At 35.7% G+C, this 15,584-nt stretch overlaps 1 pseudogene across 1 annotated transcript; it reads left to right on the top strand.

The window, feature by feature from the left end:
- Window positions 1-13,957: 13,957 nt before the first annotated feature.
- Window positions 13,958-15,300, top strand: LOC147513138 (pectinesterase inhibitor 9 pseudogene; annotated as a pseudogene). Its single transcript, XR_015215219.1, has one exon. The product of XR_015215219.1 is annotated as a pectinesterase inhibitor 9 pseudogene (transcript).
- The last annotated feature ends 284 nt before the right edge of the window (window positions 15,301-15,584 follow it).

The following is a 15,584-nucleotide window of genomic DNA, read 5'->3' as shown; positions in this document are numbered from 1 at the left end:
TAAGACCCATTGCCCTGGATGGGTGTGCTTGATCTCTAATTCTTCCTTCATAAGGGTCTAAGTACTCTTTAACAACTTCATGTGGATGATACGCACCACTATCTACTCGTCATCGGGGAGTTGCACCACTCAAGGTTTGGTCTTCCATCTTCTTCTTAAAGTTTGTATACTCTCTATTCATGAATTTCTACATCAACAAAATCATAAAGTACTTCATCAGTAAGGTGAACTATACAAAACAAATTACATCAACCAATAAGATACAACTTACAGAAAAATATACATCCTCAATGATAGTATATGTTTCTTCTTCTAGAATGTCATTTTCCTTACAATGTTGGATGTACCACCAGATCAACAGCTTCACATATATGGTGATCACCTGAGTCATAGAATTTTCAACATTATTATGCAGAAGTTGCTGATGGTTAATATGTTAGTTGCTAATGGTTAATATGTTAGTTTATGCTGGCTAATATGTAAGATAATATGTTAGTTGTGTACTGACCTCCCCATCTACCCACTCTCTTCCATGCAATGAATGGAAACTTTGCACTGAAATAGACTGGTTGTATCCAAACACTCTAGCATCTAAAAAGTTTTATGGACTGTACAACCTTGTGAACATCTTCCAATAGTACTGTAGTATGAGGAGGTCACCTTTGGTGGTGGTTTTCTTGATAAATGTTTTTGGCGAAGCCGGACTTGATCGGGTTCATCACATTCCTGTCCAATGTTTTCTTCCCATAACTGACCTTGCATCCTTTCCCTTCTCTTCTTTCTTCTTTGGTGTGTTTCTTCAGTTTTCTTTTCCATTTCACTTGCCATTTGACTCTGTATGCGCACCACATCAGGGACCACCATTTCCCCCTCCACAACATCATCATCATCTACATCATTATCACGTTCTCCCAACATCACATTATCATTTTTAGATTTCATAACAACAATAGATTTGAGCTGACTATCTACCTCAAAGGTTTGAGCGGTTGTGGGTGACAATACAGGCAAGTCAGTTATGTCAGTACTGCAAGAAAGTAAAGCAGAAAATGTGACCTTCTCCATTTCTGAGTTCAGGACTTCTTCCCCATCAATATCAACATCATCATTGGAGGGAACATCAACATTAGATGTAGGCAAGGGACCATCACCAGGAGCAATGTCCAAGGGACTAATAAATGGCACATGCTCAACAACATCCATATTATAGACTTCCACTAGGGAACTTTGGCCAACTACATTCTCATCAACAGTGCTCTTTTCACACCCTCTTCCCCGTGACTTCATTGCTCAAAGACTCCCGAACCACATTCTCTTGACATTTGTAGGTATTTACAACCCTCTCTTCAACCTCCCAACTAAAAACTCGGAGCACCCTCATCATTATCATAAGGGCCTTCATGTTCATGTTCGGGTTCTTGGAAAAACCATGTACATGGTCTTCCCCATCACCCGGGTCATCATGAGGAGTCTTGGGTAACTCTTCACTAATATCTCTCAAAACATCACTGCCGCAACAAGATCGGTTTCACTACCCTCTCCCTCTCCATCTTCTTCTTCCTCACCTAAACCAATTAAATTTTTCTTCTTTTTTGGTTTGTTAGCTTCCCTTGCTCTTAGCCTCCATGTCTTTTCTTTTCTCACCGACTTGACTTCTTTTCAAAATTGTTTGCCTTTTGCTAGCCTTTACAGCCTCTACTTTACTTAACCTTGGTGGTCGGACTCTCACTTGCTGCATATTATGTTTCTCTTCACCCCTCCTCCTTACCATTTTAAACCCCGTGATTCACTCCTCTTTTTCTATTTTCTTCAACCTCATGTGAAAGATCAAATGTAACTTTCTTAGAGGATGATGACTTCCTCTTAGAAGGTGGGGATGATAACTTCCTCTTAGAAGGTGGGGATGACGACTTCCTCTTAGGAGGTGGGGATGATGACTTCCTCTTAGAAGGTGTGGTAGAGACGACTTCTTCCACAACAGCCTTTAACCTTATTCTTAACAAACCGTGTAGTAGGTTTTTGACAACAAACATCGGCATTGGTGTAGATAACGCCTTCTTCCCCTTGTTTTCTTTGTTCTTGGTCCCTTCACAACCCCCTGGGATGATGATGGTTCACCCAATCCACTTTTCTTCCCACCCTGTAAAACCCTTTGCAGTATTGTCTCCATACCTGTCCTAATTTCAGACTTGATGTCATTCCGAGCCGCCCTAACCTGTATTCAAAAGTTAGTTGAAGTAAGCATTGCCGGTGTATCATAGAGTCCTATCTTATGAGTCCTATCTACCTTATGAGCACTAACATAAAGTTCCTGATATATCCAGTTTACGAACCTATCTTATCAGTTCACATAAAACTACCATAGAGTTTCTGATATATTAAGTAGAGTTTCTGATATATCAAGTTTAAGAACCTATCCTGTGAGTCAACACAAATGTAATATATACTTCCTGATATTTTCAGTTTAAGAACCTTTCTTATAAATGCAATAGATGTCAAATAATTAAAAATGCAATGTTGATATATCCAGTTGCAGAATATAATTAACAATGCAGAGTTTATAATCAACAATGCAATGCACAGTTTATAATCAACAATGTAGAGTTTATAATCAACAATGCAGAGTTTCAATAATATGCTTACAAGGCCTTTCAGTAGGTGTGCCTGTCTCTGAAGCATCTCCTCTGAAATCGAAGCAGCGCTTTGTGTGGCCTGTTGGTTGAAAGCCACCTTCATTACATCTTCATTCATTTCTTCTTCTTAAATATCCAAAGTGTCAAAGGCAACAACCTTACCCTTAAGAGGCTCGAGCTTCTTCTTCCAGGTATGGAGATGTAAGTTCTTGGGAGGCAACTGAACCCAATCTAGTATTCTTGGGAATTTACCATTCAATGCCCTACGAGCCCCAAGAGAGGGGATGTGAAGGTATGCCCAAATATCAAAACAAATAACACAACCATAAACTGCAAAGGAGTCCTTCTCAGCTAACACATTTTTGTAAATATCATCCAAACAAGATTCCAACATCTCAAAACAAGGTGTGCCCATGGAAACCGATCAAAAGCAGCTAGGTCCTCGCGAAGATCAACATACCTTCCATCTATAGTCCTAGAAGATCCAAGAAGCACAACTTGGAGCAAAGACATACAACCTATTGAGCCTAAATATATCACTTTTATCTTCACTACCCTTTGGATTTTGCCACCACTAAAGCATCTAATATTTTGTCTCACTAACATTGCTTCCTTTAAAAAACCTAGCACCTAAATTTCTGATGTGTTGTTCTTCACATCAGTGGTGTAGAATGAGTTAGCAACAGAGTTTACACTAAGACCCATAATCAATGCAACATCACTCTTCTTGAATACCAAATCTTTGTTACCAATCCGATAGAAAAGTCTACCAACTTTATGGCTAACTATGACACAAACTAGTGTAGTTGCTGCGTGCATATTTTTTTGGATTTGCAAAAAGCTTCGAAAATAGGAATTCTCAAAATCCTCCCGTTCTTCCTTACTAAATCCACCAAATAATTTCTGCATTTTATCTAATGACATTCTACATGTCAGGTTAAGCTTCCTCATTTCTCCACCAATAATTCGAACCGTAAAGATAAAATGAGGGTTATAATATGGAGATTGAAGTGAAACTAAAAATTAGGGTTTCCAAATTTAATTGAGGTTCACTAACTAGGACAGTTTTTCCCCCTAATTCCCAATTGATTTCTTTAAGTTTGGTTCTTGTGACACGCACGCTCCAAGGTCATTTCCTCCACGTGTGGGACTTCATTGGGTACCCAACTTCATTTCCCAAAAAATATCGATGTCCATATTGATTCCTCTATCAAATGAATAAACATATTCCTACCCTAGAACTATCGGCAACTTTACTATACATTGTCTAAATAATAAATTCTAATAAGGTTAAAAAAATTCAAGAATTCAAGTATAAAGATTAACATTCTACATGAAGCTTTTTAACATGCCGGGAAGCATGCTTGCCACTAGATATCATGAAATAAACACGGGTATTTGAAAAAAGAAAAAAAAAAGGTTAGATTGCCTTTAAATAAATAAAAGGTCTTCTACAAATTGGGGACACATGTCAATCCTCAAATTTCCCGCCAAAATAATGATATTCATATTCGTCTCTCCAATTAATGACTATATTGTGGCCTTAAGACTATCAGTAACTTTCTTGTACATTGATAATTATTTATGGGTACCCAAATTATTCATTCAATCCATTTAGGGTCCATTTATGGGTTAATTTCAGGGTAATTTAGTCGAGTTGCATACTTGCATGTCCTCTAATATGGCAACAAACGAATTACATTGGGTTTGACAAAGGGTCAAAATTCACTTCATTTTCTAAATTAATTTGGTCTTGCCTGTCCCTTCATTGTTTGTGTGTCATGATGACCATTTACGGTACATTAAGAAGGTGAAAAGAAAACTAACCACCCCACATAATTACAATGCCTCGTTTCCGCAAACATTTATCTTTGAAATAGTCATCAAAAATTTGATCTCTCTCACATTCTAATATTCTTTCTGTTAGCAACAATCTACCAAAGTTATCAACATGCCTCTTCCTGGATGTTCAAGCGGTGAAACCACTGATTATTACTCAAGTGACGAGTACGAGAAAATGTGGGATAGTTATTCTACTGATGACTACACTGATGAAGAAGAAGACGATGAAGAAGAAGAGATGTATGATCCTTATTTTGTTGAAGACCCTACTGATTACATGTGGGAAGACCAACATGATGATGATAGTTCCAGTTCTGGGGATGATGGCGATGATGAAGACGAGGAAGATGAAGACGAGGAGGAAGATGAAGATGATGAAGATTAAGGGTTTTTATGTTCTGTATTTATGTTGTGGTTTATGTTTTGTCTTTGTTTCTGGTGCTTTTGCAATTTTTGTTGATGATAGTTGTAGAATCAGAACATGTCCTGTGAATGGTGTGTAGATTTTGCTTAGTTTTAAACTTTTAATCCTTTGTTGATGGTTTCAATCTTTAATATTAAGGGTTTAATACATGGGTTGGTTTAATTCATGATTTTTATCTTGTTATTTTTACAAGAATCTTATTATTTTTTACCATTATTCATGTTTTTGTTGGTTCTTGTAATATTTCTACATTTTTCTTATTAAAAATAATTTTTTATAATAAAAATAGTATATGAACAATGTTAATGTAAATAACCGTCCATCTTAATGTTTACGAATCTCGAGACTTTTAAACCATAGATGCGTTCGTGACCGTTCATTTGCATCTCTTCATCTCTAAGATAATCTGTGGTATCTATCCACACACCCATCAAATCACTTCAAATAAGGAGAGAGAGTGTTGCAGGTCACATGGGCATTGTTTGAAAATAAGGAGAAGGGCAAAAGTGTTAAAAATGAGGTTGAAAAGTCAAAATTGGAGAGTAGTTACTATTTGGGAACACATTGACATTATGGGTTACTAATTGGGAAATTACCCAATCATAAAATTAGACAATCATTTGATTTCTTCTTAAAATACAATATTACTATATTAGTACCACATAACCATTGGACATGAGATGATATACAACACAATTCCTCAATTTCGTCAGGTGTATGGTATGGGCGAATGGCTAGGAATCTGCCCAGCAGAAATCTTGCCCTTTGTTGTGCCACTTCTCACGCTGTCATTTCTTCTTTTTTCAACATGCATGTGAAATGTTGGCTCATATGTAGAGACAGGTGGGCTTCTGTTTTTTTCAGTCAGGATCCCATCGGTTTTTGTTTCATGAATGAAGTAAGATAGACATTTTCCTTGATTTATACTGAAGGTTGCACGTGGCTTAACAGTTGAGCCATGTACTTAACCCTATACGACTATATCCACCAAATCTGGAACCAGAATTATAAACACTATGCCCTGTATCTTTAATCTTAATTGATCAAAGTCAAACCCTATATTGTCATTTTAAGTAGGGTCTAAGAGGTCTCCATCATGAAATTTTAACTGCAATTTTCCATCATTTACAATTTTTTAACTATTAATTTGAAGAAAGCATATTCATAATTAGAACAAACATATCTATCGCCTTAATTTGACAGCTTTAAGCCTTTAAGTACTTTTTATACAATTGAGCCCAAATTATAACCTCCGCTTCAGCTCCAACCAATTGGTTGAACTATTAAGCTACACCATAAAAAAAAATCGCATAACGGCAGCGCCTTCGGCGCCTGTACGGCACAGATACGCACACTTTCGGTGCCCCGACACGCATCCGCCTTCTTTTCATTTTTTTTTAAAATGAGCTCATACTTATGTTTCCAGAGCCCAACAACCTATAAAAATTCAACCCAAAAACAGTTCAGGCTTTTTGTGGGTGGAGTGAGTGAGATGAGAAAAACTTTTAAACTCACCACAAAAAAACTTGTTAACTCACCTCAGAAAAATATTTTAGTAGCTATGGTTAGGGAGTGACACAATCACGTATCACCTTATGAGGTGGAATTTGTCAACCCACTCCACCCTTCTTTGTTATATACTAGGGTATGCCTGTGCCTTTAGCCCATGAGACCTCGGCGCGCCTGCGACACTACCTCGACAACTCATCGCCGCTTCGTGAACTACATCTTAGGCACAAAAAATATTAGCAAAGACCAAACAAAACAACTCAATTACCCATTATCTATAAGCCCAAATCAATTGGAGGCCTAACAGTTTATGGACTAACCCAGCCGCAATTGTTGACTTTTGGTTGATTTTTAGACAGATCCCATGGTATTGATTACACTTAATAAAATTACACAAACTCTCCCATTATCGCCATATCACAACCTAAAAGAAATCAACCATTGGATGGAGGCCCCCCGCGAGCCCCACACCATTGCTTTTTATTATATACTGGGTATGCCGTTTTACTTGTTGAGACCTCGGGCGCTACCTGCGACATTACCCCAACAACTCATCGCGATTTTTGAGAAGGCATGTGGCCAAAGGCCATCCCAATTACCCATTATCTATAAGCCCAAATCAATTTTGCAGGTTTATGGGCTAGCCCAACAATTTATAAGTCCAAATTTGCAATTGTTGACTTTTGGTTGATTTTTGGATAGATCCCATAGTATTGATTACACTTAACAAAATTACACAAACTCTCCAAACACTTGGATATGCCATGTCACAACTTAGAAAAGACAATGGCAACTATTGGATGGAGTCTCTGTGGGCTCCACACCATTGCTTTTTATTAGATATATATATATATATATATATATATATATATATATTAGTTAATGCCCGTGCCGAAGGCACGAATTCCATAAAGAAATATTATTGATAATGTGATTTAAAATTCCACATGCATTTATTATTTATTGTGATGGAAAAAAAAAAATAAGTAGGCAAGCTCGATGAAAAGTCTAATTAATGTGCTAAAAAAAATTATTCAATGATGTAGATTAGTTTATTTTGATAATTTTTGTGCCAAGTTAATGGAAAACATTTTGAAGTAAGATAGTAACGTGGAACATTTTGAAGAAGGAAATGCATGATACAAAATTATTGGAAAACGTAATAATTACAAAATTATTATTGTAGGAATTGTGCGGTAAAAGACTATCAAGGAGATTTTAACTCGTGAGAGCATCTCCAATGGGAGGGTGTAAGCCGTATAGAGTAGAAAGTTTACACCCCAAGTGTCAAAAAAACTCTATCTAATGGAGGTGCTAAACTGTAGGTAATAGACTATTAGTTGATAGAGGGAGTGGGGAATTCCCTATCTTCCTATCAGTTGATAAATAGCCCGGGCGACACTTGAACACACGTCTGAACAAAAGAAATGTTCAGAAGTCACTCCATCTATTTCTAAAGTCACAATTTGAAAATTTTAAACTCGGACGACACTTGAAGTGATGTTCCTCTTTAAATTAAAGTGTCATCCGAGTTTAAAATTAAACTTTTTTACACTTTTCCATTGGGAACAATAGAGAGTGGATATTTATGGACTATACAATAATTTGCAATTGGAGTTATAAAATCTTAATTGCACCTAGGTGGAACCTATGTGGAGACCTATGTTGAGGTGTAATTTTACACCCCCCCCCCCCCCCTAGAGATGCCCTGATGTACAACAACTTAATCTATATCATCCATACATACAGTTTGAATATAATTCAGTATCCGCCTTATTTTTCAGGGTTTTCTCCAATTGTGAGTTTTGGTTTTAGGTGTACATTGTAGATGTAGTCATAAATATATAGAAAAGTTTTATGTCTTGAGGTAGTGTGAGTCATATCAATTGGAAATTTGTCTTCAAAGAATGTAAAAATAAAAATTTCCGCTGAAAATTTTGTATCTTGTGTCCCACATGTGATATAGTTAGAGCCTTAGAGGTCATGTGTTGATGACAAATATGTGATATGTTTTCGATAATATATGCACTTGAGTTGGGCATACTTTGATGGGAATTAATTTGAGCATACTATAATGAAAAACTTATCAAATACGATTGTTCAGCAAGATGATGCAAAATGAAAAACTTATCAAATACGATTGTTCAGTAAGATGATGCAGGTCCATCTATGCATTTGGCAACATGTGAATGCTTTGAAAGCACATCTAGTCTTTGCATTAGTTAAAATAGTATGTAAACAAGGTAAATATAAACTAAAATAAAAGGATTCAACAGAAAAGTGAATAAAATAGTTTTATACTAAGCTGAAGAATCGAATTATTATTATTTTCTTCAAATCAGTTGATAACATGCTCAAGCACTACTAAATAGAAGTTGCTAGGTATTAGGTTTAAACTTTCAAAACCTTGAGGAGATCTCCACTTCGACCATAGATAAACCTTTTACTTCTGCAAGGAAACACCACAGAGCCCACTAAACTCCATCAACTATAGCCATACGAAGTTAATATATGTAAGCAGTAAGCAATCCAATTACTTGCTTCAGTCCTCTAAATAGAATAGCACCATAAATTCACTAGTAAACACATGCATTCCAGTCTAACTATCATGCCAGTAGCTGCAAAAATAATTAGAGAGAGGGATGGGAAAATGAGATGTTTAACAACATAAGATTTGAATTTATAACTCAAATTATAGAAAAAAGATTTGCATCAAAGAATAAAGCAGTAAGTTACCAAGCAACTCTGCTTGTTGTGTTGCTTGTTGTTACTTGTAGACTTTGATGTGAAAGAAGTATGTGCTTATTTGTTTTTGATAGATCCTCGAAGGGATTCAATTCTATCCACTATAATAACTAGGAAATGAGCCATACGACTTAATGACCTAACCCAATATGAAAGTCAACTAATACAAAATTTGACATTGAAAATACCTCTCTCAGCGCTCTTACTTCTTATTAAAAAAACCTCAAATTAGACCAATATATGGGGATACTAACAGAATATAATTTACAACTCCAAGGTATTATGTTGTTGGTTCATACATACTTAAGAAATGCATAAATGATTAGTCCATGGCCTGAGTCACTAAAGCAGTAATAGTTAAGCTCCAAGACCAAAATCATAAATGTACTGCCATACAATAATTGTTCAGTCCAATTTCAATGCACAGACATGAGGAAGCAATGTTCAAGGATACAGGGAACTAACTCATTTGCATACAGTACGCCTTGGTGCACCAATAATAAGCGGGAGGAATGGGTTCCCTTTCGACATTTTTCCCATATGTACTTCCTCCATTGACAATTTGCCATACATTAATAACCGGAAGTCTATACTTTGGACTAATTAGACAACAAATAACGATGCATACAAATGAAATTTTTTCCTACGTATTACTTACCAATACTACTTCATAGTGTGCTCTAATGGAGACTTGAGACCTCCTCAACATGGCTTTGGTAGCTTGATCGACACTCTTCGCACCAGTTGACTTAAAAATTCGTTTATGAACCCGACCTTGTGATCCATGATCTTGGCTCTATTCACTGCAAGCTTTTCAACTATCATTATCAAAGGTTGCAATATCATCATTGCTACTATTACTATAACGCCTATATTCCATTGACATAAATTCTACACTGTTAGGTCGTGATGTTGAGTGGTTACTGCTTCTACCCCAAGAAGTGGAGTTGCACCTAAAAAAACTATAGAGATAATAAGTGGACAGTGGATCTGGTTTACAAAATGTACAATATAATACAAATTCATTTACCAACAGATCAAGTGCATCACAGTGAAAGTTTTTAGAAGGATAGGGAGGAGCAACTACACTGAAATCCCTTATTGCAAGATAACACATGTTGCCTTTTTTGGAACCATCCCTGTCGCATTCAGCACAAAAGTACCAAGTCTTTGTTCTCAAAAAAACTTGGTAGGGTTATACATTTTGCAAACCCTCTATGGGCAACAATTAGATTGAAAGCTTCAAGTATGAATAAATATCAATGCAAGGACATGAGAAACCCTCAAATACATAATCATATTAGAAGAATTGAGAATCTTGTATTAGATCAAAACATTAGAAATAACATGAAATATTCCAAAATGTAACCTATGAGAACCGCGGAAAAAAAATTAACCAAGTTCCTATTGAGATCAAGGTCCAAAGAGCACATAGATGAGTCTATTTAGGGGTGTGGTGGAGTTTGCTTTGTTTCATATTGGCCTCATGATGACCAAATGATTAATAAATTAGAGATCATTGAAGAATATGCATTGCACTTAACTAGAAATACTTAAGAAAAAGTTGAATGTTCTCGATGGTGTACATTCAAGAAATTAAGGTCTTTCTAGCGAATAACAAAGCAAAAAAATAGTGTTAAGAGCATCCAAAAATTAGAACTTCAGGCACTACAGAACCATGCAAAAAAATAAATAAATCATTCAATGAAAAAACTCAACTCGCTCCATAAGCAGTAATGTTGCGGAAAAAATCCAAATCCACCCTAAAATCCTAAAAAAATTAGAGCTATCGTGCAGTGGCAATGTGCATAAATAGGAAGCATCAGAACGCAAAAGATTGGGTACTAACACCGTACCACACATATAGATGAAATCAAAAGAACCTCACCTCAAAGCCAACACATTCTTCAGGATGGACCACACAAATAGATATGACAAAAAATTTATATGTAACCATGTTGCGTTGAGTTCTCTCATTCTCTTTTTCTTTTTTTTTTCGTCAAACGTTCCATGTATTTTTGGTTCATAGAAATGATGCTCCAACCGTGTTTATTCTCCAAACTATTCAAGGGTGAACTGACAATTTGAAAAGAGATTTAAAAAATGGAATAGAGCTTGAAGCCATAGAATTCACAACACTTAGTTCGCTTGGCCGCGAGAAAACAAATTCATGGAATCAGTGTAAAATTCAAAACTTTAGGAAAATGCGATTGCCCGTTCATCATTATATTTCCATAATAGTTGTCCATAAGAAAGGTAGGCTATCTAAAAGGATTGTTCACAATTCATTATTCTATTTGATACAAATGGATGAAGATGATAACCCAACAATTATATAATCTCAATATACCTCTGAAAATTGCACAATTTTAGCAGTGGTGCGACAATTTGATGAAGACTCGAAACATAGGTTAGACAATTGGGCAATCCTTCTTCTCTGGGCTTTACTGTCTGCAAAAAAAACCAAAGTTTGGTTAAACTCCTCTATCCTTAGCCACCCTTCAGTCGAATATCAACAGATATCAAATTAATCTAAAATTAATAACTAAAGAAATACTTTATAGTCAATATTGTTGTCTTACAGTACGTACATCTTAGCAATGGAAAACAAATATCGTATATATATAATTCTTTAGTTGTTAGCTTTAGAACATATCGGACTCACCGAGATTACCCATATGAGGTTCAATAATTCTTTTATTTTCTTCCTTCATTTCTAAACATAGAGCAATAAAAACTTGATCAGTGAAATCATCAACACACCATATTAGGAAAAAAAAAATTAGCAACAACTAAAAACTTTGTTCCACCAAATCACCTACTGTTACCCCATTCCAATTACTTGAATAGAGCATGTAAAAGAGTACCACCAATCATTGTCACCAAGTACGGTACGGGTTTAAAACGGTGTACTTGAAAAAAACTTAGTTCGTGTTTTAAACGGAATGTCTCGGGAAAAAAAAAAAAAAAAACGTAAAAAAACGTGGGGCATAAAAAACGGGTTTAAAACGTATAATACGTAAAAGAAACGGTAAAAAACGATGATAAATAATATAATAGATAAGGAGTTTGATTTTTTATAAGAGTGGAAAAAAGAATAGACACATAAAATAAAAATAATAATAATACAAATGAAAGTAAATTCAAATACATGAAAGTATCAAATTATCATTACTCATCCAAATACTAGAAGTTTTAGATTCAATGCCAAAACACGACTCAAAATAAGATACTACTAATTATCAACCATAATAGCATAATTAAGTACTACAAATAAGTTAATAACTTTAAAATTTTCAATTAATTATTAATAGTCCAAAGCAAAATATAACGGTCTCAATGAGTCAATCTAACGCCCACTATTCAAAAAGGTAAACTCCAAAACCCTTTTCTTTTCTAGTGTTTTCTTTTAGGGGAGCATAATTAAGTACTACAAATAAGTTAATAACTTTAAAATTTTCAATTAATTATTAATAGTCCAAAGCAAAATATAACGGTCTCAATGAGTCAATCTAACGCCCACTATTCAAAAAGGTAAACTCCAAAACCCTTTTCTTTCTAGTGTTTTCTTTTAGGGGGGAACGGTAAAGTTTTAAACAGGTTTAAAACGTTTAAAACACGTTTTTTTGAAAAACTCGGGTTTTAAACTGGAACCAGACGCCTTGCCAATATCTCGGGTTTTAAACGTGTTTTTTTTCAAAAAAACGCCGTATTTGGTGACAATGCCACCAATTGACAAAATGAATCTATTTAATCATTGACATTTCATATTTTCTACTATTCTTAGTTCGTTCGCCAATAAACCAATGAAAGTAAAAGGAAATTAGAGAGCTTGAGAAGAGACAAAAGAAAAATTACCTGAAATATGAGGGCTTCACAACTGAAAAAAGATAACGATGAAGAGAGAGGAAGAAATTAGTTTTAAATAGAAGGGATAATAAGACACTGACTTTTGAGAAAGAAGAACAATATCTGAGCGGATTATAGAGGAGACGAACTAATGTTGAGATTCGAGAGAGATAGAGCTGAAGAAGAGGAACAATAGTTAGGGGTGGGGAAATGAAGGGTCTTGACTCTTGGGATAACTTTTTTTTTTTTTTTCCAGTTATTTGATTGTGAAGACCGAAAGATTTTCTCTTTGTTCGGTTTCTATAGTTAAGATTAATAATTAATATCTAATCCAACCGGCTGGGGAGAAGTATCGAAAGTGAGAACCAAGGGTTTGCACTACGAAGGATTTTCACAAATTAAGACTTTTAATTAATTCCTAATCCACATGGCGGAATGGTGGTCTTCGATTTATACCCCTCAAATCAAATCCCAGCCACGAGTCAGGAAACTGAGCTGTTTTGTTAAGTTGATTTATTGCCAAAAATAGAGCTGAATAAGCTGAGTAGCTGAGCTTCAGTAGGCTCTGTCTGGGCACCTTTTTCCAAAAACTAATTTCAGAATCTGTTCAGGTCAGAATCTGTTCAGGCTGGACTGAGAGCGAGTTAGTTTTGCTTCAATATTTTCAGGCTCAGCTTGTCTGTTTGCTGAGTCTTGTTTGGTGAGATGAACCAGCTTGGGCTAGCTAGCAATGAGCCAAGTCCGAGGGGAGCCTAGCTCTGCAGTATTATGCTTTTTTCTTTTGTTCTTTTAATCTCAAAATCAAAGCAATCATTTGTTTTTGAAAGGCAAAGCCATCATTTCACTTTGATGAGTCAACGTGATCAGATCCACCTTAAATTTCATTTTTTTTTGTTTTATATCGAGGGCACATGAATTTAATCACTGTATTCGGGCTATTTTTTTTTTCCTGATAAAACTCAACTTCTCTCCATTCGCTATATCAACTGATTTATAGTTTGAATACACAACGAGTTTCCGTCAATCCTAATTCACACCTATTATATATGAGTCTCTTATATATTCACACCTTTCTTTCAATTCTTTGTATTCACACCTATTATCTATTCTTGTTGTATACTACGTACAGATACATCATACATCTTTCACGGCTATTATGTTGCACTATAAAAGGGCATAATATTCATGAAACTAAGCAGTAAAGAGAGAAAATGGAAAGTTGCAACTTCAGTACTCTAGTAGTCCTCATTGGCGTTCTTGTGCTGTGCACAGAGATGAAGGCATTTTCTGCTTCTGGCGCTACTAACACCTACAATACCACCAAATACACCCAGTTCATTCAGACATCTTGTAATGAAACTACATATCCACAACTCTGTGTCAAATCTTTATCTTCTTACTCCAACAAAATCAAAGCTAATCCTCAAAAGTTAGCCTACACTGCACTCTCCCTAAGCCTGAAAAGTGCAAAAAATACTTCTTCAGTAGTGTCAAAGTTGTCACAGCAAAGCAATTTGAAGCGTAACGAGAGAGCTGCAATCAAAGATTGTGTTGAGAACATTAGTGAATCCATTGATGAACTCAGGCAGTCAGTCAAAGAGATAAAAACTCTTAATGCAACTCAGTTGGATTACAAAATGAGCAACATAATGACATGGGTAAGTGCGGCTTTAACAGATGACGACACGTGTTTGGAGGGGTTGGATGAAGAAACTGTGAAGGGAAAGATCAAGGACACAGTAAGCAAGAATGTTTTGAACATTGCTCAGATGACTAGCAATGCTTTGGCTCTTGTTAATAGCCTCAATTTTACTCAACTCTACTCACGTTAAGAGTGCACAAAATTTAGCTTCACCTATGCATATTTGGGCTCCAAACCGATTTGATCCCATCGATTCCTTGATGGCCAGCAATTTGTTGGTATGTTAAGGATCACGAGGTCATAATTTTCCATCCACTAGTTCACATTGTCAAGTGACTTCTTTTTCTAGTTTATATATAAACAAATATCTCTAGTAATCTTCTTTGATGGCATCTTAAGTTTGTCTAGGCCGATGTGAATGGTTTGGACATAGCATATTACCAGGACGGCTTGTTTAAATACTCAGCAACGATGCGTTGTTATTGTTGCAACACAAGAGAGTTCTTAACGCTCTGAGAGTTTTTTGCTACAAATTTGATTTTGAGATGGTATGTGGTTTCTTCTAATTTTTTAGAGGCCTTACTTGGGCTAAAGCACAGGGTATGTAATAAGGAATCCTATGAATTTGATCTTTACCCAGCCCCATTCATTTTAAATTTCTAGTTCCAACTTTTTTTTTTGGTAATCTCCAACTTTTTTTTATTGCACTACATAGTTGCGTACTTGCATGGTGGTCTACTAGAGAATTTTTATTACATGGAAAGCAACTTTATTCAATACTTCCCCACTTGTTGAGAGCCTGATCACAGTGTCTGAACTGATTTAGCCCCTTACAAGTTGGGTACGGTTGTTTTGTGTCTTTGCGGGCATGTCAGCATATGATCGCTTGCTCAACATGCATTAAGAGCCATAGGATGCAGAACATCTAAACACCTAAACA

This window comes from Coptis chinensis, chromosome 3 (genome assembly GCF_015680905.1).
Source record: "Coptis chinensis isolate HL-2020 chromosome 3, ASM1568090v1, whole genome shotgun sequence".
Taxonomy (NCBI): domain Eukaryota; kingdom Viridiplantae; phylum Streptophyta; class Magnoliopsida; order Ranunculales; family Ranunculaceae; genus Coptis; species Coptis chinensis.
The sequence above is the reverse complement of the archived record's forward strand: the minus strand, read 5'-3'. Positions and strand labels throughout refer to the sequence as shown.